Source organism: Tamandua tetradactyla, chromosome 5 (assembly GCF_023851605.1).
Source record: "Tamandua tetradactyla isolate mTamTet1 chromosome 5, mTamTet1.pri, whole genome shotgun sequence".
NCBI lineage: Eukaryota > Metazoa > Chordata > Mammalia > Pilosa > Myrmecophagidae > Tamandua > Tamandua tetradactyla.
Genome location: NC_135331.1, coordinates 105057213 through 105084251, shown reverse-complemented (window position 1 = coordinate 105084251; position 27039 = coordinate 105057213).

Below are 27039 nucleotides of genomic sequence, written 5' to 3'. Positions count from 1 at the left end.
ATCTCCCAGGGATACTGGGAAGGAAAGTTAAGAATACTTGGTTAGCAAAAGGACGGGCCTACTCACCAGTTCAGTCCCCCAGAGACTGTCTGTCTGTAGATGTACTGTACCCATTGCCCCGGAACGTGACCCTCCTCTGAGTTGTTTACAAAAAGAGGCAGCACACAGCAGTGGGAAGGGCATGCTGGCCTTGGCTGCATATCTCCTTGTCATTGATGGCTGTGTGAACTTGGACAGGCCCGTCAGCTTTCTGAGCTGGTCTCCTCATCTCTATAAAGGGGGTGTGGTTGGCAGAGTAATGGGCCCTCAAAAATATCCACATCATAATCCCTGGAAACTGTGAATCTGTTTCTCTACATGGCAAAAAGAAATTTGCACATGTGATTAAGGGTTTTGAGATAGGGAGAGTATCCTGGATTATTACCCTGGTGGGCCCAGTGTGATCACACGGGTCCTAACAAGTGAAAGGGAGAAGCAGGAGAGTAGTGTCAGAGGAGATGTGACCTCTGGTGCTGGCTTGCCGTAATCCTTGGCTTCTTCATCTTGCATCCTCTGCCTTCCATCACATGGCAATCTCTCTTCCTCTTGTATCTGTTCTTCCAGTTTCCACTGACTTCCGGCTTCTTGCTATGTGCACTTCTCTAACCCTGGTTTTTTCTCTTTATAAAACTTCCGGTAATATAGACCAAGACCCACTCTCCTTCAGTTGGGCCACACCTTAACTACAAATAATATCTTCAAGAAGTTTTATTTACAATGGGTTCACACCCACAGGAATGTGGACTAAGATAACCAACACTTCCATGTTGGGGTACAAAATTCAATCCACCCCATTGTCCCTAATGGGACAAGTTCCTATAGAGAAAATAATTGCTTGGACCTGGGAGCTAGGCTCCCTTGAAAAGTAGCTCACTGCTTGGATTGGCAGAAGTTACACTGAACAAATATAAAATGGAGACCTACTATATTCCAGTGCTGGGCTCATGGAGAAATGTAACTGACAGTTTGACATGGTCTCTGTCCTCAAGGAGATCTAGTCCAGTATTTCTTAGATATCTGTCACTTAAGGATCATACTCCTATCTTCTGTAACTCTACTTACCACTTAAAGTTAATTTATATTTTGTTCATTGAACATTTTAAAATTTAAAGTACCAGGTTTGGATTTGGTTGGATATAAAAGAAACCCAACTGCATTGGTTTAACCTAACAAGGGTATTGGTTTCACATGAAAAAGAGACAAGGGGTAGAAAATCCAGGACAAGGGCAGTGACTCAAGGAAACAGGCTCTTTCTTCCTTCTTACTCTTCATCCATAGAGATATATTTTCATATCTAATATGGACAAACCTCATCCAGCCATCTCACCCCCTTTCCAGGCAGAAGATGGCAGGCAGCAGAAAAGGGTGGAGGGTTGAAAGGGAAAAGGTATGTGCCATCTAAGGCCTTTTTATAAGGAAAACAATCATTTTCCTAAAATCTCCAACCAGTAGACTTCTGCATACATCTCATTGGCCAGAACTGGATCATACATCTACCCCTATCTGCAAGGGAATGTGGGGGGTGAGTGTTTTAACTGGGAGCATTGCTTCCTAAACAAAACTGGGATTCTGTGAGTAAAGCAAAATAAGAGGCTGAGATATTCTAGGCAGCTAACGATACTTAGCACTCATAAACATCTACTTAGCCTCATTTAAGAAATATCTGTAAAAATCATGTGCTTACTGGGCTGGTTCATATGTTTCTAATACATGTATAAAATGAAACAAAAATTAAAACATAAAATACATTACTTAAAACACTTATTTAAGTGTTTAAAGTTACCAGCGTTTGGAAACTCTAGATAGTTCTACCAGAGGTATTGATATTGCTTTACAGGGATGCAGAATTTGCCCAATTCCCTCTGGGACCTCAGGGCTAGCTCAGTCTCCAAACAGGTGATAATTTCTAAAAGGTATGTGGCAGAAACTGGCTCTAGAATGTAGGTTCAGTGTTCAGGAATTAAAACGATTCTTTTTTAAAATGAGGTGTAATTTTATACAATAAAATGCACAGACTTTAAATGTGTATTTTGATGAGTTTTAACAAATGTAAACCAACATTCCAGTCAAAAAATAATCATTTCCATCACCTTAGAAAATTACTTTTTCCCCTTTCTAGTAAACTTCCCTTTTACCCTGGAGTAATCATTATTCTGATTGCTATCCTCATAGTTTATTTTTGCAAAACATGAACCTTTGAGCTGCATTCAGAGTGGTCACAGTAAAAAAAAATTTAGTAAATTTAACATCAGAATAAAATTGCCCACCTTTCAAAGGTGTGTAGTGCCTGGTACAAATCAGATGCTGACAAATAGTGGCTGCTTTTGTTTTGTCAGTGGCTATTGCTTTTCTTTCTCTGGCCAGGAAAAGTTTATTCAATGCCCTGCCTGCAAGGAGCTGATTTCCTAAAGAGCTTTGTGCACATTTTTCACAAAACTCTTCAATATTGAGATCTTGGGTATGATTACTGATTGATCAGTTTCCAGGGCCTCAGGTGGATCAGTAACCAGGTGAGTTGGCTCTTCAGGCCGGGAAACTGCGAATATGAGGCCCCAAGGGACCATGTGCTGTCGAATGAGTCATTGGTAACAAGCAGACAATGCACATTTGTCTTTGTTCTTGCCCCATTTTCCTTCTGCCCTTACTCCAAGGTCTCCTGTCACCCCTTCGGCAGGTAGGACAGCTGGGTGAATAAGACACATTTTCCCAGCAAGATGAGGTTAGAATGACCTTTTAATTATGCAGCTACTCCACAGGGAAACATTTTCAGTGTCAGTACCTTCATGAATGAACTTGTTTGTTAAATGGTTTTTCTGTTTTCTCAGACTTACAAAGGAGATGCATACTTTTGTGGACTTTTTTTTTTTTTTTTTTGTAGAAACAACTACAAAATGGATGAGGTTTCTGAGACACTGATATCTAGCCAAATGACAGTTAATTAAATGCCATAGATCTGCTTGGTTCCCAGTAATACATTCTGGGGATGTCCACTGTGGGCCTGAGGTGGCAGGGACAGCATCTGGACAACTGAGCAGCTTTTAGGTCCCTACTACTCTCCTCAACTTCGCTCCCAAAGGCTTCTGGAATCCTTCTGTTAGATAAGCCTTGGGCACATAGTGTCCTTAGAAGGTTGTTTCCTCAAACAGAGCTATTCTTTTTTTAATTAACAAATCTTCAGACACATACAACCCATACATGGTATACAATCAGTAGCTCACAATATCCAAACATAGTTGTGTATTCATCACCATGATAGTTTTAGAACATTTGTATCACTCCAGAAAAAAGAAAAAACTCATATATACCATACCCCTTGCCCCTCCCTCTCATTGACCATTAAGTACTTCAATCTACCCAATTAATTTTTCCTTTATCCTCCCTAATATTTATTTATTTTTATTTATTTATTTTTTACTCATCTGTCCATACCTTGGATAAAAGAAGCATCAGACACAAGGCTTTCACAATCACACAGTCACATTGTAAAAGTTCTATCATTATACAATCGTCTTCAAGAATCAAGGCTACTGGAAGACAGATCAATAGTTTTAGGTACTTCCCTCCACCCACTCTGATACACCACAGACTAAAAAGGGATATCTATATAGTACATAAAAGCAACCTCCAGGATAACCTCTCAACTCTGTTTGAAATCTCTCAGCCACTGAAACATTGTCTCATTTCTCTCTTCCCCTCTTGGTCAAGAAGACTTTCTCAATCCCATGATGCTGTCTTCTGTTCCACTTTTCAGGGGAGATTTACACCCCTGGGAGTCATGTCCCACATGGAGGGGGAGGGCAGTGAATTCACTTGCCGAGTGGCTTAGAGAGAGGCCACATCTAAGCGACAAAAGTGGTTCTCTGGGGTGACTCTCAGGCATAATTATAGGTAGGCTTAGCCTAAAACTGTGCTATTCTTAATTAAGCCCAGAGGCTTCAACCCAGCAGTCTAGTCCCTGGACAATCCATTTCCAACCAGCTGTGATCACTGGCTTCTATTCTGTGCAAACGTCGTCCTTCTCTAGCTAGTAGAATGTAGTAGTAATGGACTAAAGGATCCAATTCAATTTATTATTATTAGCCTGATTAAACTATAACTTTGTGTTTCCTCATCTCCACACCAACTGCTCTTTCACATATAAGCAAACCCTAGTCACCTTTTAAGACCCAGCTCAAATATTATCTCTTAGCCCTTCCTAGGTACACAACTGGGTGTGATCTTTCTTTTGAATTATGTCAGTATTTCATCTGTTTGCCAGTTCTCATCTCTTGCTTATAAAAAAAAAAAAATGTTCCTAGAGCTAGCTCTCTCTTCTGAATTCCCATCTTGAATATCCATGGTAAAACCTACCATTTGCTAGAGCTGTCAAATAAATAGAGCATACTCAGAAAAATTTGAATTCCAGATAAACAAGTAAATTTTTTTAGTGTAAGTATGGCCTAAATAGTGCATAGAAAATACTCATACTAAATATAATTCAACATTTGTCTGAATTTAACTAACTGGGCATCATTATTTTATCTAAATATGGCAATTTTCACATCTGCCTCTTTTTTTTTTAATCATTGTCACATCTGTCTATTTTTAACATTTGACATTTATCTAGTTCCTTCACTGGACAGTAGGAACCTTGTGTCAGTTATCTTTGCAACACTCTTATTTCTTCATCACAGCAGTTGCTTGGTGTAAAGTGCATATATGAAAAACCATAGCTAATATCATTCCTAATGGTGAGAGACTGAAAGCTTTCTTTCTAAGATCAGGAACAATACAAGGTTGCCCTTTGTCACCATTGTTATTGAACATCATGCTAGAGAGTCTAGCTAGAGCAATTAGGCAAGAAAAAGAAAGAAAAGACATCCAAATTGGAGAGAAGAGGTAAAACATTCACTCTTTGCAGATGACATGATCCTATATTTAGAAAGCCCCCCAAAACCTCAACAAGGATACTAATGTTAATAAAAGAGTTCAGCAAAATGGCAGGATACAAGATCAATATTCAAAAATAAGTAATGTTTTTATACACTAGTAATGAGCAATCTGAGGAGGAAATCAAGAAAAAAATCCATTTACAATAACAACTAAAAGAATTAAATACTAGAAATAAATTTAACCAAGGATGGAAAGAATCTATACTCAGAAAAGTACAACACATTGCTAAAAGAAATCAAAGAAGACCTAAGTAAATGGAAAGACATTCCATGTTCATGGATTGCAAGACTAAATATTAAGATGTCAAGTCTACCCAAATTGATTTACAGATTCAATGGAATCCTAATAAAAATTCCAACAACCTACTTTGCAGAAATGGAAAAGCCAATTATCAAATTTATTTGGAAGGGTAAGTCACCCTCAATGGCAAAAAACATCTTGAAAAAGAAGAATGAAGTGGGAGGAATCATGCTTCCTGATTTTAAAGGACATTAAAAAGCCACAGTGGTCAAAGCAGCATGATACTGGCATAAAGATAGATACATTGATCAATGGAATCCAATTGAAATTTCAGAAATAGACACCCACTCCTAATGTAAATTGATTTTTGGCTAGGCTGCCAAGTCCTCTCAACTGGGACAATCTCTTCAACAAATGGTGCTGGGAGAAAAGAATATCCATATCCAAAAGAATGAAAGAGAACCCGTATGTCACCAATATAAAAATTACCTCAAAATGGATTCAAGACCTAAATGTAAGAGTCAGGACCATAAAACTTCTAGAAGAAAAGACAGGGAAGCACTTCAAGATCTTGTGGTAGGCAGTGGTTTTTTAGACTTTATACCCAAAGCACAAGCAATGAACTAAAGAATGGATAAATGGGATCTCCTCAAAAGTGAATACTTTTGTGCTTCAAAGGATTTTGTCAATTAGATGAAAAGGCAGCCTACTCAATGGAAGAAAATATTGGGAAGCCATATACCTGATAAGGGCTTAACAACATATAAAGAAATCCTAGAACTCCACAATAAAAAGACAAGCAACCCAAATCAAAAAAATGAGCAAAAGACATGAATAGACATTTTTCCAAAGAGGAAATACAAATGGTTAAAAGCACATGAAAAGATGCCCAACTTCATTAGCTATTAGGGAAATGCAAATTAAAACCACAACGAAAAATCATTTCACATTTACTAGAATGTTGACTATTAAACAAATTGAAAACTACAGGTGTTGGAGAGGATGTGGAGACGTAGGAACACTTATTCACTAGTGGGAACGTAAAATAGTATAGCTGCTGTGGAATACAGTTTGGCAGTTCATCAGAAACTAAGTATGGAGATGCCATATGAGCTGGCAATCCTGCTATTAGGTATAATCTCAGAATAACTGAAAGCAGAGACATGGACAGACATTTGTACACTGAGGTTCATGGTGGCATCATTTACAAATGCCAAAGGATGGAAGCAACCTAAGTGTTCATCAACTGTTGAACAGAAACAAATTGTGATTTATACATATGATGGAATATTATTCTGCAATAAGAAGGAATGAAATCCTGATGCATGAGACAACATGGACGAAAATTGAGGACATTTTGTTGAGTGAAATGAGCCAGACACAAAAGGACAAATATGAAATGATCTCACTAATATGAATCAAATATAATAAGCAAGCTCATGGAGTTAATACCTGGAATATAGGTTATCAGAAGATAGAATGAGGATAGAGAATGGGAGCAGACACATAATCTGTGCAAAATTTTGAAATAAGGTTGACTGTAAGTGTTTCAAAATGGATAGAGGTGATGGTAGCACATGATCGTGACCATAATTAGAGCTGAATCGTGTTTGTGACTATGGTTGAAAGGGGGCATTTAGGCTTATGTATTCCACTAGAAGGAAAGTTAAAGGATGAAACAAGGGACTATATAACAATACAAAACCTGTTGTGGATGATGAAGGTGGTTGTGGTAGTTAGATTCAGTTGTCAACTTGGCCAGGTGAAGGTGCCTAGTTATGTTGCTGTGGACATGAGCCAATGATACGTGAACCTCATCTGTCGCTGATTACATCTGCGGTCAGCTAGGAGGCATGCCTGCTGCAATGAATGATGTTTGCTTGAACTGGCTGGTGCTTAAATGAGAGAGGTCAAAGTAGCACAATCCGAGCAGCTCAGCATACCTCATCTCAGCACTCGCAGCTCAGCCCAGGTCTTTGGAGATGCAGAACGAAAACACCCCGGGAAAAGTTGTTGGGACCCAGAGGCTTGGAGAGAAGTCCAGCAGAGATTACCCTGTGCCTTCCCACATAAGAAAGAACCTCAGATGAAAGTTAGCTGCCTTTCCTCTGAAGAACTAATGAAATAAATCCCCTTTTATTAACAGCCAATCCATCTCTGGTGTGCTGCATTCCGGCAGCTAGCAAACTAGAACAGTGGTTAATAGCACAAGTAAAAGAATGTTATTCCATGATTTAAAACAAATTTATGTCATTATTACTAAGCGCTAATAATAAGGTTGCATATGTGGAAAAATTTGTATAAAGCAAACCATGGAATTAAGTTAACAGTAATATTTAATGTTCTTATGGGAACTGTGAAAATGTTCCTTATTGATTGTGGTGATGAAAGCACAACTCTGTGGTTAAACTGAGAATATTGACTGTACACTTTGGATGGATTATATGGTGTGTGAATAGAACTGTTGAAAAAACCTTTTAATTCAAGTATGTCATACTTCACTCTTAGAAAATGCACATGGTGGTATTGTGTTTAAGCAGTATGATATACATAACCTACACTCAAGTGTTCAGAAAATGAACTGATAAATAGGAACACAGGCAGATGGATTGATAGAATGATTAAAAAAATGTGACAAAATGTTAAAATTGATGGATCTGAGTATCTGGGGGTAGAGGGTAGGATTATGTTGGAGTCCTCTGTATGGAGTTTGTATTATTTTTGCAACCCTTCTGTAAGCTTGAAAGTACTTCAAAATAAAATGTTAAAAAACAAAAGCAAAAAAGCAGTTGCTTGGTAAATCTTTGCTGATTAGCAAAGGGATTGTCACACCACCCAGGGTGGTGGAGTCAGTTCCTAAGAGACCCAGCTCTGGGATCAGGCGGGCCTGGATGTGGCCATGTTTCCAACAACAGATGAACTGTATGTGCTTTAGCAAGTTACCTCACTTTCGAAACATCCACTCCCGCAAAATGGGAAGAAGAGAAATGTGTCAGTTCCTTGGAGCTGTTGTAGGAGTCAGTGAGAGGATGCATATGAAAGGTTTAGCACAGCAAATAAAATGTTCTGCAATTGTTACCTATTACTTATAGATATTAAGAAATGCATTCAGATGAGATAGCTTGAGTTTATAATAAGTACTTTGCTACAAACAGTAAGGATTATATAGAGAAATTAACAATACACAGTTTGGAAACATAAAAATATAGGATAGATCCCACTCACCCTCACCCCACCCCCTTTGGAGAGAGTCGTTAATGCATTTTCTTTTGCTTTCCAGTTTTCTAAGTGAAGGATTTGTCTTTGTCTCACTTTCTAAGATGCATGCTTTTTTTTTATTAAAAAAAATTAACTAACACAACATGTAGAAATCATTCCATTCTACATATGCAATCAGTGATTCTTAATATCATCATAGATGTATGATCATCATTTCTTAGTACATTTTCATCAATTTAGAAAAAGACAACAGAAAAAGAAATAAAATGATAATATAGAGAAAAAAATTAAAAAACAAAATACAAAAAATATATAAAAAACAAAAAACAAAAACAAACAAACAAACAAAAAAAACTATAGCTCAGATGCAGCTTCATTCAGTGTTTTAACATGATTACATTACAATTAGGTAGTATTGTGCTGTCCATTTTTGAGTTTTTGTATTCAGTCCTGTTACACAGTCTGTATCCCTTCAGCTCCAATTACCCATTATCTTACCCTATTTCTAACTCTTGATGGTCTCTGTTACCAATGACATATTCCAAGTTTATTCTCTAATGTCGGTTCACATCAGTGGGACCATACAGTATTTGTCCTTTAGTTTTTGGCTAGTCTCACTCAGCATAATGTTTTCTAGGTCCATCCATGTTATTACATGCTTCATAAGTTTATTCTGTCTTAAAGCTGCATAATATTCCATCGTATGTATATACCACAGTTTGTTTAGCCACTCTCCTGTTGATGGACATTTTGGCTGTTTCCATCTCTTGGCAATTGTAAATAATGCTGCTATAAACATTGGTGTACAAATGTCCATTTGTGTCTTTGCCCTTAAGTCCTTTGAGTAGATACCTAGCAATGGTATTGCCGGGTCGTATGGCAATTCTATATTCAGCTGTTTGAGGAACCGCCAAACTGCCTTCCACAGTGGTTGCACCATTTGACATTCCCACCAACAGTGGATAAGTGTGCCTCTTTCTCCACATCCTCTCCAGCACTTGTCAATTTTTGTTTTGTTGATAATGGCCATTCTGGTGGGTGTGAGATGATATGTCATTGTGGTTTTGATTTGCATTTCTCTAATGGCCAGGGACATTGAGCATCTCTTCATGTGCCTTTTGGCCATTTGTATTTCCTCTTCTGAGAGGTGTCTGTTCAAGTCTTTTTCCCATTTTGTAATTGGATTGGCTGTCTTTTTGCTGTTGAGTTGAACAATCTCTTTATAAATTCTGGATACTAGACCTTTATCTGATATGTCGTTTCCAAATATTGTCTCCCATTGTGTAGACTGTCTTTCTACTTTCTTGATGAAGTTCTTTGATGCACAAAAGTGTTTAATTTTGAGGAGCTCCCATTTATTTATTTCCTTCTTCAGTGCTCTTGCTTTAGGTTTAAGGTCCATAAAACTACCTCCAATTGTAAGATTCATAAGATAAGATGCCTGCTTTTGTCTCTTGTTCTAAGCCTGCCTTCCTCAGAGGCCTAGCTGATAGTATAGCTCCTCATTCAGCCTGGCATGACCGTATTTTCCTTTCTTATTCTCCCTTTTTTTTCTGGTTCTGTGTTTTTAATTCCACAACTAGAAATTATCTGCTCCTTTCTTTTAGATAGAATTACTGTTGTGTGTGTAAATGTGTATAAGTATAACAGGCCAGAGAGAGTGTATTAGTCATGGTTCTCTAGAGAAACAACCAACAGGAGAGATCTGTAAGTATGAGATTTATAAACATGTCTCATACAACCATGGGGATTGAAGAGTCTAAAATCTGTAAGACAGGCTGTGAAGCTGGCAATTCCAATGAAAGGTCTGGATGAACTCCACAGGAGAGGCTCACTGGCTCAAGTAGCAGTGAAAGAATCTTCTTCCTTGAAAGTCTCCAACTGATTGGATTATCTCATTTGTGGGACGTGCCTTCATTGATCACAGATGTAATCAGCCACAGTTGCAATCAACTGACTGATGATTTAACACAGCAGCCTTCTGGTTTATCAATGAGTCAAAATATCCTTGCAGCAATGGTCAGGCCAGTGCTTGCCTGGCCAGACAATTGGGCATCATCACCTGGCTAGGTGGACCAGAATCTAAACATCATTAGGCGGGAGGAAGAAATCAGTCATTTTGGCATCCCCTAATCATCCTTGCAGAGCTGGGTGGATTGCCATTAGCAAAATCATTCAAATTTGACAAGTATTTTTGCTATTAGCTTATGTGCAAAGAACACCCTCACTGAATTTAATTGCTCCTATGCTGTATCAGGTACTGTGCTAGATGCCTTGCTTTCAATGTCCCATTTTATACTCACAGCAGCTCTGTGAGTTAGATGTTTTTATCCTGCTGCCTTTTTCATCTTTTTTTAATTAGAGCAGTTGTAGGTTTATAGAAAAAACCCTGGAGAAAGTACAGAGTTCTCATATACCTTCTCCCCCCACACATACACACACACTCAGCTTTTTCCCTATTACTACCACTTCTCATTTGTCTGGTACCTTTGTTGCAATTGATGAACCAATATTATTATAATTATACTATTAACTATAATCCATGCTCTACATTAAAATTCATTCTTTTGTTATACAGCACTATGTTTTTTAATTTGTTTATTCTGGTAACATATATAGAACATAGAAATTCCTCCTTAATCACTTTCAAATATATAATTCACTGGTGTTAATTACATTCATGATGTTGTGTTACTATGACCCCCATCCATTGTCTAAACTTTCCCATCACCCAAAAAAGACACTCTACAAATAAAGCACTAACCCCCCACTCCCCACCCCACCCTAGCCCTATCCCTGGTAACCTGTATTCTAATTTCTGTTAATTTGCATATTCCAATTATTTCATATAAGTTAGCTCATACAACATTTGTTCTTTTGCATCTAGTTTATTTCATGCAACATGATGTCTTCAAGGTTCATTCATGCTGTCGCATATATCAGAACTTCATTCCCTTTTATGGAAGAGTAATATTCCAATGTATGCATGTGTCATACTTTATTTATCTATTTATCTGTTGATGGACACTTAGGTAGCTTTCACCTTTTGAGCAATTGTGAATAACGCTGCTGTGTGGCTCTGTGTGTATCTGTTTGAGTCCCTGCTTTCACTTCTTTTGAGTACATACCTAGAAGTGCTATTGCCAAGTCCTATAATAATTCTGTACTTTCTGAGGACCTGCCAAGCCATTCTCCTTTTACAACCCCACCAGCAATGCACAGGTGTTCCTATTTCTCCACAGTTTCTCCAACACTTGATATTTTCTTTAATGCAAAAAATAAAAAATAAAAAAACCAATGCACGATTATAAAAAACAAAAAGTTTGAGTTTTTTTTCCTCTTAAGTTTATGATAAGCTACCAAATCTGTTTAATGTATTTACTTCTATGAGCCTTCTCTTAACAAAGCAGCACATGCTATACAAGTACATGCATACTGATATTTTACTATGAGAATCATATGTCTCATCTATAACTAGTGATATGCCTTTCACCCACACTTATTTGTATTTTATTTCCATCATAAGAAACTTGAAACCTTTCTTGGGTACATTTTATAAAGTTTTGAAAAAGTTTTTAATCAACATTTTACATAGAAAATAATCTTGATTTTTAAATGAAACCTTTTTAGTACTGTGGCATGATGGATTTAACAGTTGACATACAAATATAGTAGTTACATTGTACTACTTTAATCCACAGCTATAGAGAAAGATTGATTTTTAAAATATAGCCAACATGAGACTATGTAGTTATGAGGAGTGAAATACTAGAAAACAGTGAATGAATAAATAAGATAATTTTTCAGCAGTGTCCATTCATTATTTTGCTTTTAGGAACCTGGGAGAAATCATCTTTGAGTTTCAAATGTTCTGGTAATTCTAGTTGTTTCTTAGCTTTCTCAATATCACCTTGAATTGCTGGTATAAGTGACTTTAAAAAAATTAATGTTTTTTTCTAGTCCGAGATAGTCAACGGGGGCCACATTGGGGATTTCCCTACAATGGTGTGCATAATGTGAGTTTCCATGGACTTTTTTATATTCTTGAAGTTTGAGTTCACCCTATGCTCAACATCATATTATGGACAGCTCTACTTCCAACACTGGACCAACCACAATGAATGCCAATGGATATATCAGCTGGGAGATTATTATCTTTTCATGAAAGTTAGCAGTGGGGATGCTCAGCTGCTTGGAGTCTCACCAAGCCCTGCACCACTTGGCCATGGCAGAAGTAAGGTAGGTGCCCTATGACATCTCCCACTTGGCTGTGGGTCCTGCCCAGCCTGTGCATCTGTCAGCGTTGTCATCTAGGTGGTACCCAGACTGTCCTGAACCAACTGGAGGTCAAGGGAGCATAGGCTGGCCATGCAATGTCTGGGTGGCTCAGATGACACACCAGGGTAGGTCCTTCATGCTGCTGACCCGACAGAAGTTACCAGGCAACTCCAAGTTTTTAAATGGTAGCCATCCTATTGGATGTGAAATAGTATCTCATTATGGCTCTGATTTGCATTTCCCTAAAGGCTAATGATGTTGAGCACTTTTTTCATGTGTTTTTTTTTTTTTTTTTTGGCTATCTGAATATCTTTTTTTGGAGAGATGTCTATTTCAGTCTTTTGCCCATTTTCAATCGTGTTGCTTGTTTTTGTTGTTGTTGAGTTGTTTTCATTCCCCTTTTGTAAAAGAGGAAAGAAAGTAGAAATTTACTTTAAGGTCACAAGGCTGACAACTTCTAATGGTGAACAAACCCAGGTCTCTGATTCCAGCATTCAGGCTCTATCTCCAACGTCAGTGTTTCTTCACTCTGGCTATGCATTATAATCAATCTGGGTAGCTTATCCAATGAACTCATGTCTAGATCCCATCCCCAGAGACTCTGATTTAATTTTTATTATTTTTAAACATTGTAATTATGTTATTCTACTGCCACCCCCTATTCTAGGTCGTAAAACAAATGGATCAAACACAATCTCATTTGATTCCCCATATTCTTCACATACAAAATTTGGGCACTAAAACTTTCCCTCATATTTGTATTCAAGGATTATTTGTCTCAACTGCTGCATCTTGGTCCTAATGTATGCTCTGTATAACTGCGCAGGTATGGACCCAGCTGCTCAGAAGTACCCAAGTGGAAGCAACAGCATATCCTGTTCTTCTCCTATGTGAAAGGAGTACTTTAAAATATATATTTTGAATAAAAATATATATATATTTTTGGCAATTTTTTCCCAAGTTTATTTTACATTGATTTCTTTGGAAACCCTTTGCTGCCAGTTACCCAACTTTCAGAGACTAGCTTTCTCTTTGTTGATCTCACCCTGTAGACTATTTCATCTTTCTTCAGGTCAGGGTGAGAAAGGACACAATTTGTTTTCTGTGCCAAATTGTATTTGTTTTCTTTTTTATTTCCATTTCAGTCTAAAGATTTTTGCTGATTATATTCACTTTTCCTTTTTTCTTTTTTGCCTTCATGATACCTTACAAAGTCCCCCCCAAAAACACAAAAAGTTTAATGTGCTATTAACAGTCTATATTCAAAGTTGATTTCAATCCCATGGCTTATTAATTAGCACTGTGATCTTTGACCAATTTCATTTTGGGGAAATCTCACTTTTTTCACTGCTAAATAAGAGATAATAAAATTTACCACTGATGATTTTCATGAAAATGCACTCACTAGGCAAATCTGAGTATTTATTAGTTTGGTGTGTCTTCTCCATTTGTCTGGTCCTAAGCTTGCAGTGGGGATTTAGTTGGTATCAATAAATACGTGGAATATTGGATGTTGAGTGGTTAAGAACATGGGTTTAGGAGTCACGTATGCCAGGTTATGAGTTTCTTCTGCACCACTTAAGAAGCTGTGGAACCTTGAGCAATTTATTTAGCTTCTCTGAACTTTCGTTTCTACATTTGTAAATTAATGAGAGTAATAAGAATATTTACCTCCTATGGCTGTTGTGAGGATTCAATGATATGTGCATATAAAGAAATTAGTTCAGTACTTGGCAAATAGAAGATCCTCATGAGTGCTAGTAAAGATGATGACGTTTTTCAGAAATATTGATTTCTAGAATTCTGTTGTTGAGATCAAAATTGTATCCCTAAATTAAGAACTACTACCTTCAAAAAATCATAGTAATCCAGCTCAACTGTGGCAAAGTAAGGAAATAGGAGAAGTTTGTCCACTTGCCTTTTCCTTTATTTTTTTAATCGTATTATGGCTTTCTCCTTGTCAGGAAGCAAACTTATAAATCCACGTCAAGTTCAGCCATGAGTGACTTCAGCCAGGAAAGATGTTTGCATTTTAAGGTAAAACTCATTAGTTCACTTAAGATCTGTGCATCTCACTATATGAGATAACACACACACACAAACTGTAAACAAAATATTGAATTCTAGTTAATGATACGCATGTTTCAGTGTTTCAGGGGTAAAGTGTACTGATGTCTATAGCTTACTCTGAAATGCACACCAAAAAAATGCATTGATGGATGAATAGATGCCTGCATATGTGATAAAACAAATAACAGCAAAAATATTCATTCTAGAATCTAGGGATTAGAAGTGTTCACAGTGCAATTCTTTCAACATTTTTGTAAATTGGAAAATTTTCATAATTAAAGGAGGAAAAAGAATGTGGGAAGACCCTAGAGAAGGCAATACCTAAACCCAAGGAGGGCTCCTTCATGCCCAATTTCAGACATGTGGAACTTGTAAGTATAGATGTTTTAGGAAGAAAGCTTCCTGATTCTATTTTAATCAAAGTCTGTAAGAAACTTCCAACACTGTCTCTGAATAGCGCCGACACACATGGAGAAAAATAAACACTGGATGAAAAGCAAGCAATGAAAAAAATTAAGTTATTAGAATCCTGACATTCAGGACTGCAGAGAGACATGGGACTCTGATCTCTTTATTTTAGACCTTGTGTCATATTTATTCACCATGTTGTTGAAAAATATTATGAACAATTGACCACTTAGAGGATTATGACCAAAGGTGCCTGTGATGCTAAAAACTTGGGTTTTTGTAATGTTCATTTTTTCTTATTGTGGAGAGACATGACAAGAAAGGATTTGATAAATTTGAAACTATGTTCCATCTTCTTATAAGTTAGAGTGGTTTGGACATTTGGTTACAGGCTGTGGTAGGTTGAATTATATACTTTAACAAACATGTTCTTAATCTTAATCCGTGTCCCTGTGGGTGTGAATCTATTACAAATAGAACCTCTTAGAAGATGTTATTTTTGATTAAAATGGGACCAACTGAAGCAAAGTGGGCCTTAGTACAGATTATTGAGGTTTTATGAAGAGCCACAAGCTGGAAGTCAGTAAGAACCGTAGGAGAAAGGAGAGGACATTGCCACCTGCCGTGAGGCAAAGACGCAAACCAAGGAGCCTCAAGGATATTGGCAGGCCAGCACTAGATTGCTACCAACACTGGGGAGGAAGCACTCTCCTAACCTCTGAAACTGTGTGATATTTGTGGTAACAGCTCAGCAGGCAACCTACGACACCGGTTAAAGATAAGGTCTAGCTTTATATACATGTAAATAATCGAGTATATCCTGATCATCTAAGAATCTTCTCTTGGTCACCAAAGGTTGCCAAGGAGATGAAGGAATGCTTTAAAAAGAAGCTGGAAGGGCATGCCTGTGGTATCACACATCTGAACAAAGGAACTGAGGTATTTTCATTAGCTCATTCTGGTGGCAGTAATGAGGCCCATTTATTTAACTTTTTCTTCCGTTGGCAAAAATGGAAACTCCCCGCAGGGGTTATTAAAAGCAGATGTATTAAATATCAACAGCGCAAACTGGTTTAACCAGGAAACAATGGGAATTACACACAAAAAGGACAGAATCAACAAGAGTGGAGGAGAAGGTGATAGGCTACCTGCAAGAATGCTGTCTGAGGAAAAAGTTTCTAAATCCAGGTCATAGCCAGGTACAACCAGTCACATTGGGAAGAGAACGAAAAACACTCACTTCCTTACCTTTTGATCAAGAAACTGACCCAGCACCTGCCTGGGCTTCTATGAGGACTTCTTGTTGAGCACAGACTCCAAACAGCAGAATCCATGGGCTTGTACCTCAGGGCAGGCCTGGGGGTGGCCAGGCTGTGCCGTTTCACATTTTGGAGTGCTCAGAGTCTTGCTAGTAAAGAAATTACCTCTGTGTTTGTTACGAAAGGTGCCCTTTAGGTGGATGAATTAACAAATAATGTACCCCTTCCTCTAGGTTGGCGCAGGATTTAGTGAAAGCTGAGTTAACTAGATTTTGACCCCATTCACTGCCCTGACTGGCCCTTTGTGGAATGCATGACTGTGCTAAGTGGCCTTGCAGCACATCTTAACAGTTGCTATCTCCACTTAAGCAATGAGGAAATTAAGTCTGCAAAGGCTAAAGCATCTCATTTAAGGCTACAATCTAAATGGTAAAAGGCCTTTCTTCGAAGGCACACCATTCTTAAAGGTGGCCTTCATTATGAACTTTGCTGGGTACTAGGGTATGGGCTACAGGAGAATTAGATGTTTTAAATCTAATTTTGGAAATAGGGGTCCAAGATGTGTGCTACCTGAATGTTGTAGACAGTGAGTGCTATGGCAACTCATAAGAGGGAATGAGTGATCCCTTATTTCTGGTATAATCAGAGAAGGTTGAAGTCTTAAATGCTGAAGAACAGGCAAGACTTAGAAAACCAGAGGATCAGGCAGACATTGCAAGAGAAGAAAACTGTGTAAGTAAAGATGTGGAAATAGGCTCCATTACAGACATCCAGTGACCTAAGTTACTCTGTGGTATCACATTTTTCACATTCATTCTCCAATCACATCAGACCTCTCTTAAGTGCAGCCCTCACTTCATTCAGACTGACCACATTCTCTTGCATGGAGCTTACACACCCTCTGTCTCCTGCTCTCCAGGTCTGCTTTCTGAAGGGTGGTAGTCTGTTATATAAGAGAGTCTTGGGTAGGATATTGTACCGGTTTGAATCTGTGTTGGACCCCAGAAAAGCTAAGTCCTTTAATCTTCATTCAACGTTGCTGGGTGGGAGCTTTTTGATTACCCATGGAGATGTGATCCACCCAATTGTGGGTGTTAACTTTTGATTAGATGGGTTTGGTGGAGATGTGTCTCCACCCAGTTAAGGTGGGGTTGCTTACTGGAGCCCCTAAAGAGGGAAATATTTTGGAAAAAGCCTAAGAGTCACCAGAGCCCAGCAGCCAGAGAACTTTGGAAATGAAGAAGGAAAACACTCCCAGGGGAGCTTCATGAAACAAGAAGCCTGGAGAGAAAGCTAGCAGACATAGTCATGTTCACCATGTGCTTTTCCAGTTGAAAGAGAAACCCTGAACATCATAAGCCTTCTTAAACCAAGGTATCTTTTCCTGGATGCCTTAGATTAGACGTTTCTATAGCCTTGCTTTAATTTGGACATTTTCATGGCCTTAAAATATGTAAACTTGCAACTTAATAAATTCCCATTTTAAAAACTGTTCTGTTTCTGGTATATCACCTCTGGCAGCTTGCAAACTAGAACAGATGTTAGTGTTTATAATGCTAATGCTTTAATGTATCAACCCCACTCACATATACTTTTTATTGAAGAGCTTGTGATGTAATGCCATAAAACATTTCTAAACTGTGGAATGACAGGAAAGGCAGAAAGAGTTTGTACTTGATATCTATTGCCTTGTAACAAATTCCCTCCAAAACTAGCAGCTGTAAACAACAAACATTTATTCTCCACATAGTTTCTGAGAGCCAGAAATCCAGAGGCAACTCAGCTGGGTGAAGGTGGCTCAGGTTCTCCCACAAGGATGCAATCAAGAAGTTGGCTGGAATTGTGTCATCTGAGGCCTTGACTGTGCTAAAAGATCTGCTCCTAAGCTCACTCTGTGTTGTTGGTGGGTGTCAGCCACTTGACACACAAACCCCTCCAGAGGTAAAGATGAGCTCCTAGCGAGAGTAATCCAGAGAGATCAAGCAGGAAGCTGCAGTGCCTTTTATAATCTGATCTCTGACATATCATCACTTCTGCTGTATTTTATTGGTCATGTGGACCAACCATGATACAAGAGGTGAGGGGATTATACAAAGACATCAACACCAGGAGGTGGGCACAGCACATTTGGGACCATCTTGAAGGTTGGCTTTCACTGAGTTCATATTTTGGAGGGCTAGCACTTTAAAACATATGGTGAACTGGATATTTTAAAAACATTTCTTCTTCAAGACATCTAAAATGCTGAATAAAATATTTTTAAAATATTGTTTAAAAGGCATCACTAAGCTGACAGGAAAGTAAGAAGCAAAACCACAAATAAATAAATAGGCAAAACAAAAACAAATAAGGAAGCATGAATTCAGAGAGATGATTAAATGCATGAATTGAAGGCTCCTGTGTGTGGGGGGGGGCAGGTGGGGGGGTTGAGGAGGTGGAGGTAGGGTGGGGGAGTGGGGGGGCATCTGCCTGCTTTCATGTGACCCAGAGGGTTTGTTTTAATATCTACATGTCAAACATTAGGAAAATTTTAGAGGAACTTAGAAAGTTAATTAGAGACCTTTTAAACAATCTTGGAGTCCAAAGGATATATCTTCAATGATAGTTTAAACTAGGAATTCTGCAACTCCTTTTCCCTACCAAAGAGAATAGAAAGGTAACTTGCCTGTCTCAACTCTGGCTCTGGATGGCAGGAGGGAAAATCTGACAATTTATAACCATAGGTGAGTCTTTATGCGAGTTGTCAGCCAAATTTACATTTTCAATGTGATTTTAAAAACCTTAGCTAATAATTTGTTTTCATGTGGTTCAATGTTGTTAGCAGTCTTAGGGGATCAGTAGAAACAAATACTAATCCTCTCTGAAGGAAACGCCTTAATCATAGGCCTCAAAGATGCTTAGGTGCTAAGTTCCATGGAACTAAAGTTCACACTTAAAAATTAATTGTGAGTTCCAGATCAATGGAGGGCACAATCCTCTACAAGGGTGCTCTTTTTTCACACACCACTCAGAAGTTTGGGGTTCCCAAACCACCTGCACCTCTGACCAATGCACTTAAAGACTTTCAAATAAGCAAAAACCATTAAGACAAATAACAGACCATTCTTAAAGGAAATTTTAAAGGATCTATCTATCTATCTATCTATCTATCTATCTATCTATCTATATCTATCTATCTATCTAGTGAGAGAAAGGAGCAATGATTCAGTGGATTTGACATGTATCAAAGTCATCTTTATAGCATCCTTAGTAGCTAGGATAGTATCTTCAAATCATATTTGTTGAATGAAGAAACAGATGACTGCACAATTTGCCTGGTCTCTCCCGAGAACTGTAGTTCTGCAGCTATTTGAAAATTGCTACTGTTAAGACTAACTCACTTGTATGTACTAAAGGGTACCTTTGCTAAATAAAGGGGAACTTTCCTGAAAAAGAAAAAAAAAAGAACTGTGTCAAAGGCCACAGAGCAAGTTAGCAGTGAACTCAAGTATGTTTCACCCCCAAAGCCAACCCTTAACTTTCCACCAAGCAGGTGCAGCCAGGAGCCACATGGAGGAAGCCACTCTGTTCTTCTCTCCCCAGTACATCAGTAGGTGGGTCCAGGGAAGAGCAGAAAATTAAACCCTGCTGCTCTGACTCTCCTCATCCTTTGTCTAACATTCAAGGTTACTCTGCTAAATAGAGTCTTTTCTCTCTAAATTTTTACTCTTGTGGCAATCTCACATGCTTGCTTCATCCTCGGTGTCACAAATGGATGAAATGATAGAATATAGCTCTGTTACCAGCAAGTTGTTATGGAAATAGTCATGTGTTGAGAATGGAGAGGCATAGAATGTTCTCTTCAGACTTTTCCCTGTCAGGATGGATGTTAGAATCAGGCTCGAGAAAGCCTAACACTGGAGCTGGAAGGGATGATGCCCAATAAAGAATGGAAGTTTCTAGTGGGATAAGAGGTGTGGATCAGCCCAACAACTGCTGCCTAAGAAGAGCAGGCCCATGTGTGGGGATAGTTGGCACTCAAAGGTTTCAGATTTATCTTGAAAGCCAGGCTTGGGTCTTACCTTCTGCTGAAGGGATGAAAAGTATAAGGCAATTGTAGATAAGGGTAGAGGGAAGGAAGAGGCTGAACTCTCTACCACCTTCTCTTGACTTTGTGGTCTTTGTCTAAAAGTTGTGGGCAGATACCGCCTTGGGGAGAATCAGAAAGAGAGAAAGCTCTTAGGCTCCAGGGTCATTTAAACATTGATAATTTAATGATGGGTGGGATGGAGGCAATAGGTGCAGAGCCAGGTTCATCAGCATAGACCTGTGCATTCACAAAGTGTCCTCCACTCTCAAGTTCATTGCTCTGCTATCGCCAAGTTGAAATTCTTAATAATTTTTCAAGAAGATGCCCTGTATTTTCATTTGGCACTAGTCCCTGAAATTATATAGCCAATCTTGAATGGATGGAGGGGGCTTGCCCCTAAGAAAGATGTTGGTGACAGGGGTGGGAAGCAACAGCAATGACAGTTGCAGCAAGGAGGCCCAGATAGCATTCCCTCAATTCCTTCAACATCCACCATTAACCTAGGAGTTAGGAACTCAGATTTCTACTTTAAGTAGTACATGAAAGAAAGCTAAACGAACTTTCCAATGAAAAAAACTAGGGTCTTATTCTGGGACCTCAGGCTAAATTTCATAACCATTCATGACAAACCCTTCTCAGTAGGGTTGCTGAAGAAGTTATGTAACCTGAATAGTCTGCCAAGGCCTTCCCCCTTCCCCCTGGAGAATATGCACTGATAGTGGATGGTGATCTCCCTAAGGCAAAAGATGCTGTCAAGTGCATTTTACTGGAAAGAGGTCATTAAAGCTGAGCTAAAGAGTGTCCACAGTCCCACTAGATCCTGAAGCTCCCCAAAGGCCCTTGGACAAGACTTGGCCAAGTTGGGTATGTAAATACCAGCTCTAAGGAACTTTACAGCCCATTGGCTTCCTTGCGGGGATGATTTCAAGCTTATTGTAGTCAGTATTAAGTGTATTTCAACTTTATAACTCCATTCCCCTTTCTACCAGGAATTCCAGCACTCATCCAATGACATCCCAATGTGCAATTCAGTTTTTTAGATGGTTAATGAAAGCCAGAAGTTATTTGGTAAATCCTGTAAAATAACACCTTTCAGGTCTCCTTGCTCTCTTTATATAGATGTAAATTCTGCCCCTGTAATTCCCTATGGCCTGCAATAAACACAAGTTTTACTCAATAAATTTCTCTCCTCATCTACAAAACACACACACACACACACACACACACACACACACACACACACAGACACGTGTACTCCATATTCCTTCCTCTTTCTTTTTAAAAGAGCCCCCCTTGTCTTTAGGGGCTCTACTGCTCTATTCAATGTGGTCCAACTGGGCTCCATTATCCTTGCGGAGCTGCCTCATTTCAATAGTAGCATCCCTAAGGGGCCTGTCCATTAGTTCTGGCTACTAAGATCCCTAGAACTTGAGTTCGTTTCCTGGAGCCTGCCCATGAAAAAAAAAAAAAAAGCCCTAGAACTGCTTCACTTTCCATCCTTCCCAAGCCCTGAGTGTTCATCTCTGTTTTTTTTAAATCCTGTGAGTTATCCAGGACCCAACACTAAATTCCCTTTTTACTTAAGTCCTTCAAGGTCAATTTCAGTTGTTTATGACCAAAGAAACTTATATGATTTGGGAGGGAATACCATTTTGGAGGGCCTGGACCCTCTCTACCCCAAAATCCTTAAGAGTGATAACAGCATACCGAAGTTCCCCAATACCTAATGGTCTTTCCTTAGGAGGGATAACATGTTGGGTAGGATATGAAAGGCTCACTGCAGTTAGCGATAGCTTTGTTCTCTTTACTTTAGGAATCCGGGAAGAATAAACAGCAAAATTTGTCAGCATGCTATTTGATTTCTCAGATGGTTATTACAATTAAGTAATCAATAGAATAGATGGAACAGTTCCTGAGTAACTTTCAGGGATTTGTAAAATGAAGTGAGGACATTGAAACACTCGGTCATTGCCAGCTAGGGCAGGGTGAATGGCAGGAGTCACTGATATCAGTGCACAGCTTGCTCAGAAGAGGACTGTTGGTGACTCAGTGTTGGGCGTGGAAGGGTGGGGAATGTGAATCAAATGGTATTTCTTTGGGGCTGACTTGGAACAATTCTATACTCTATCATTGTTAATAAGCAGAGCAAACAATGAAGATGGCAGTGATTAGATTTGATAATGGTGCTAAATATGATAATGTGCCTAATATTCAAGAAGATGAGAGTAAAATTAAAATGTTCTGGAAAAATTGAAGGACTTTATAGAAACAAGATGATGTTTCATAAGACATGGGTTCTTCCCTTCAAAAACTTGAAAGTATTTCCCAAGGAAATTGATCACTCATTCTTTAGGGAGGAAGAAAGATGTGTAATATACTAGAAAGAGTAGGGGCTCTGGAGCAGAAAGGCTTGCACTCAAGCCCCATCTCTATTACTGTTTTAGTTTGTAAATGCTGATGGAATACAGCATGTTAGAAATGGACTGGCTTTTTTATAAAGGGGATTTATTTATTTACAAATTTACAGTTTTTCGGAGGAAAGACAGCTAGATTTCTTCTGTCTTTCTCTGTCACCTGGGAAGGCCCTTAGCAATGTCTGCTGGCCTTCTCTCCTGGCTTCTGGGTTTAAGCAGCTTTCCCCAGGGCAGCTCCTTTTTGCATCTCTAAATGTCTTGGTCTGGGCTGCTGTGAGCTCTGAGCTGAGGTATGCTGAGCTATATACTTAGCTGCTCTGACCTCTCTTTTCTAAGCCTCTGGCTAACTAAATCCAATGTCACCATTGCAGAAGGCACTCCCTTGAGCCTCCCACAGATGTAATCAGCCATAGATTAATTTCACATGCTGATGATTTAAATTATTTACATAGCAATAAAACAACTGGCCATGTTTTACCTGAACCTAACTACTACAATTACTATTGCTATGACCCTGGCCAATGGCCTTGGCTGGAAATGCTTTGGGTTACAAGAAACACAAGCCCCAGCTAGCAGTTTCTTTTACATTAATAACTTTTAATTGTTTCATCAAACTAGATGTCTAGAAGTAGTTGGTTCTATGGTATATGCAATAACTCAATGATGTCAAAGTGCTAGCAAGGCAGCTTTACAAGTTTTTAAATCTTCTCCTATTACACCTTAGGAAGCTTCAACCACTCTAGGCATCAACTTCCTCATGTAACAGCTTCTAAAAAAGTGGGGGGAGAGAGAGAGAGAGAGAGAGAGAGAGAGAGAGAGAAGTGTTGTAAAGATGGTCTTCTCCAAGTCCTCTTATTAAGGAGGGAAAGCTTTCCCAGAATCCTCCAGCAGTCACCTCTTTACTGCTAGGTCTCCAGAAAAGTCACTGGCTGAAGAGTATGACCCAAATCACTCATGATTTATTAATACAAAATGGCTTTTATATTAATTTAAAAACTAATGGTTCTACTTGACATGCCAAAGGGATATCCCAGGCTTGTGGAGATTGGTGTTCTTTGGTGAGGCCCAGGGAGCTATCAGCCTCAGACCTCTTGAGCGGGGCAATCAACAGGTCTCGCAGGGAGGCCTCATTCCCCCTTGAAGGTTCGCTGCACTCCCAGGCCCAGTGTCAAGCTCTCCTGCATTTAGGGCAGGGCCATGGAGTTATCTTCATCCTTGGGGCTTCTTTTGTCCTCAGCCGCATTCTGGCATTCTCTTTCCAGTGCCCCAACTCTCCTCACTGATGGCAGGCTCGAGGCAGCTTCTGCCAGCGTAGCCTTGAGGTGGCTGTTTACCATTTACAACTAGAGTTATAAGCCTTGCCTTATTCTGCTCTCTCCTTGTTTTCTCCTCCTCTGCACTCCTGTCTTGATTATTAAAGATAGAAAAGGCAGTATTCATAAGGTCATTCACAGGTGTTAGGGACCTGAGCACATCTTTGCAGGTTTTTCCCTTATGTTTAAGTCTGGACTGGCCTATAAATCAGGTTTTTAACTTAATTTGTTCTTTTTAAGAGTTTGGATTAAATTGGTAAACTCTTTTATGGCTTCTACTAGCTTTCCTTGGACCAGAGCAGTGTTTTCCCAAGTTATGCTCTTTAGCATGTTATAATTTACAGGTTTGATCATGTATTTTTTCAAACCTTTTATTAAGTATATAACTATATGGTCCTTTCCTGTGAAACTTGGCAGACCAGCTTGGGGGAATGAAAAGAAAGCAGGTAGAAAACAGCAAACCTATGCATCTCGCAGATCACTCCCCCAGGGAAGGGAATCTTTGGGTGTTTTGAAGAAGATATAGTAAAACTGGTTGGGGGAGGGTTTGCAAGGTGTGGTTGCAGGTAAATAAAGAGTTCTCTGAAACTTTACCAGCACAGTGGAGGAGGGCACTCCTGGACAGATTGGGAGAGCTAAAGAAAGCACAGAGGAGAGGGATGTTGGAGAAAGGGTGGCCTTGATGTGAAGGGAAGGATGAGGAAGGCAGGGTGATGGAAGGAAGCGGAACAGAGGAGATAGAGCAAAATGGGTGGGGGTAAAGGGAACTGAGCAGGGAAGGAGTGGGAGGGGCCGAGAAGAGAGAGCAGGGAGTATTTCTTTGGATTTTCACAATAACTTTTCAATTAGCAATGGCAGCTCCAGCCCACTGCCAGCAGGAAAAGCTAGGGCTCAGTTTTTGCTCTGCACCCTGTGCCACTCCAGCTACCCAGGGGCAAACAAAAGGCTGTGAATGGGGGTGGGGGAATGGGGGTGGGGGGTGGGTAGTGCAGGGGAATCTTGACCTTCCTAAGTTCATGACTAGGCACCGTTTATAGGATGGAGATTAGCGGTACCATGGCAGGCCCAGTTTCCAACATTAAATGTATGTACCACACTGTGGTTCAAAAACACAGACAGTAGCTGGGATACCTACCTCACCCTTTTAAGACACAAGCCCCCCTCATGGATGCAGCTCAGGGGCTATTAATTGGAATGTGGGATGCACAGCCTATATTTTGAAAAGGAGAGAGTAATGGAAGTATACTCACTCACTGTATGTATCCATCTCACATATGATGTATCCATCAGCTGAGCATATCTCTGCAATATCTTCTCACCCCTGAGTGTCCCTGTTGGGAAGAAAACTTTGAACTTAGAAGACAGGTGGTCTGGGGGCACCCCCAACTCCTAAGCTGGACTCAGAGGGTGGATGACCTGGACTTTTCAACCCATTGGCTATGAGCCTCAGAGGGCTGATGAGTAAGACCTCTCACCCTGGTGGATCTGGGCTGGACTTAGAGGGCTGGTGAGCCAGATCTTTCACCTCGGTGGTCCTGAATTGAACCTCTGCTCCTTTTGCTTGGACTCAGAGAGGAGTGAGAGTAGGCTAATGAGAAGTTGCCTAGGAGAGTGGTTTCTAGGTCACCTGCAAAGTAGAAGATGTGGGAGAAGTGATGGGAGAGAGTCTTTTAGAACATCCAGGAAGGAAAGACAGATGACATGGAGGAGATTTTCGAAGTAAGTGATGAGACCAGGCATCATAGTACCTGGAGCCATCTCAAAATCTCTCCAACTGGACTTGAGTGAGAAGCCCAGAGTATTCTGTGAAATCTGTTCTTCAGGACCATAGCAAGTAACCACCTTAAGCAAAGGAGCCTGTCTAGTGTGACTGAGAGGTCAATCATAAAGAAGAGTCCTTAAAGAATGGTAACAGAGGAAAATGAGGACTAGGCAGAGCCAGGGATGATTATCTCTAAGTAGCCAATAAGGTAAGTTCCCTGAGGACTATCCATCTACTCATTTAGAGGAAGTTTTACACATAGGCGTTTTAGAACAAACCCAATAGAAAGTGGGGAGGGAAGAGACTGAACAGTGAAGGAGCCAGAGAAAAAGACACTGTGATTCAGGAGTAAAGAGGATAGGAAGACGAGAAGGAGAGAAGGTGCAGAGATTTCTTGTGAATCTCCATCTGGAATCAGGTGTCATGGGCAGTAAGGGAAAGACTGTAGGAAAAGTTAATTCATACAGTGTAAAGTGAGCCAAATACCACTGGCGGCAAAGGGTAATGAGGAAAACCAGTGTGAATATAATAGAGGCAAGTAAGAAGAAGATAGGAAACAAGAACTGGTGTCTTATATGGAAGATGCTGCTCTCCTGGAATCTCTTGGAATCCTCTCCTGGCTGGCTTGCCAGAATATGTAACCAGTGCCTTGCTGGCAGTGGTGCCAGCTGAGCCTCATTCCAGGTTCATAGTCCCATCACCACTAAAAAAATTTAGACAAATGAGAGGGTCAATAGGAATAAGCAGTGAAGTTTATTAAAGAGAAAGAGGAGAGCACATGTTAAAGAAATAACACAGATGTGTTCAGTGGAGAATCACACACTGAGTGGGAATGGGTTAGCTTGCCTTATATGAAGATTTTTGCTAATTGCAGATTTCCATAGTAATCTTCGAAAGCTAGGGCTTACAAGGTTTGTATTAACCAGGTGCTTATAGGGATAGCATTGTTTCAGGAAGAGATAATGGGCTTGTGGACAGCCCATCACATATCCAAAATTTGTCTTTGGGCAGATGTTTAACAATCTTTACAACCTCA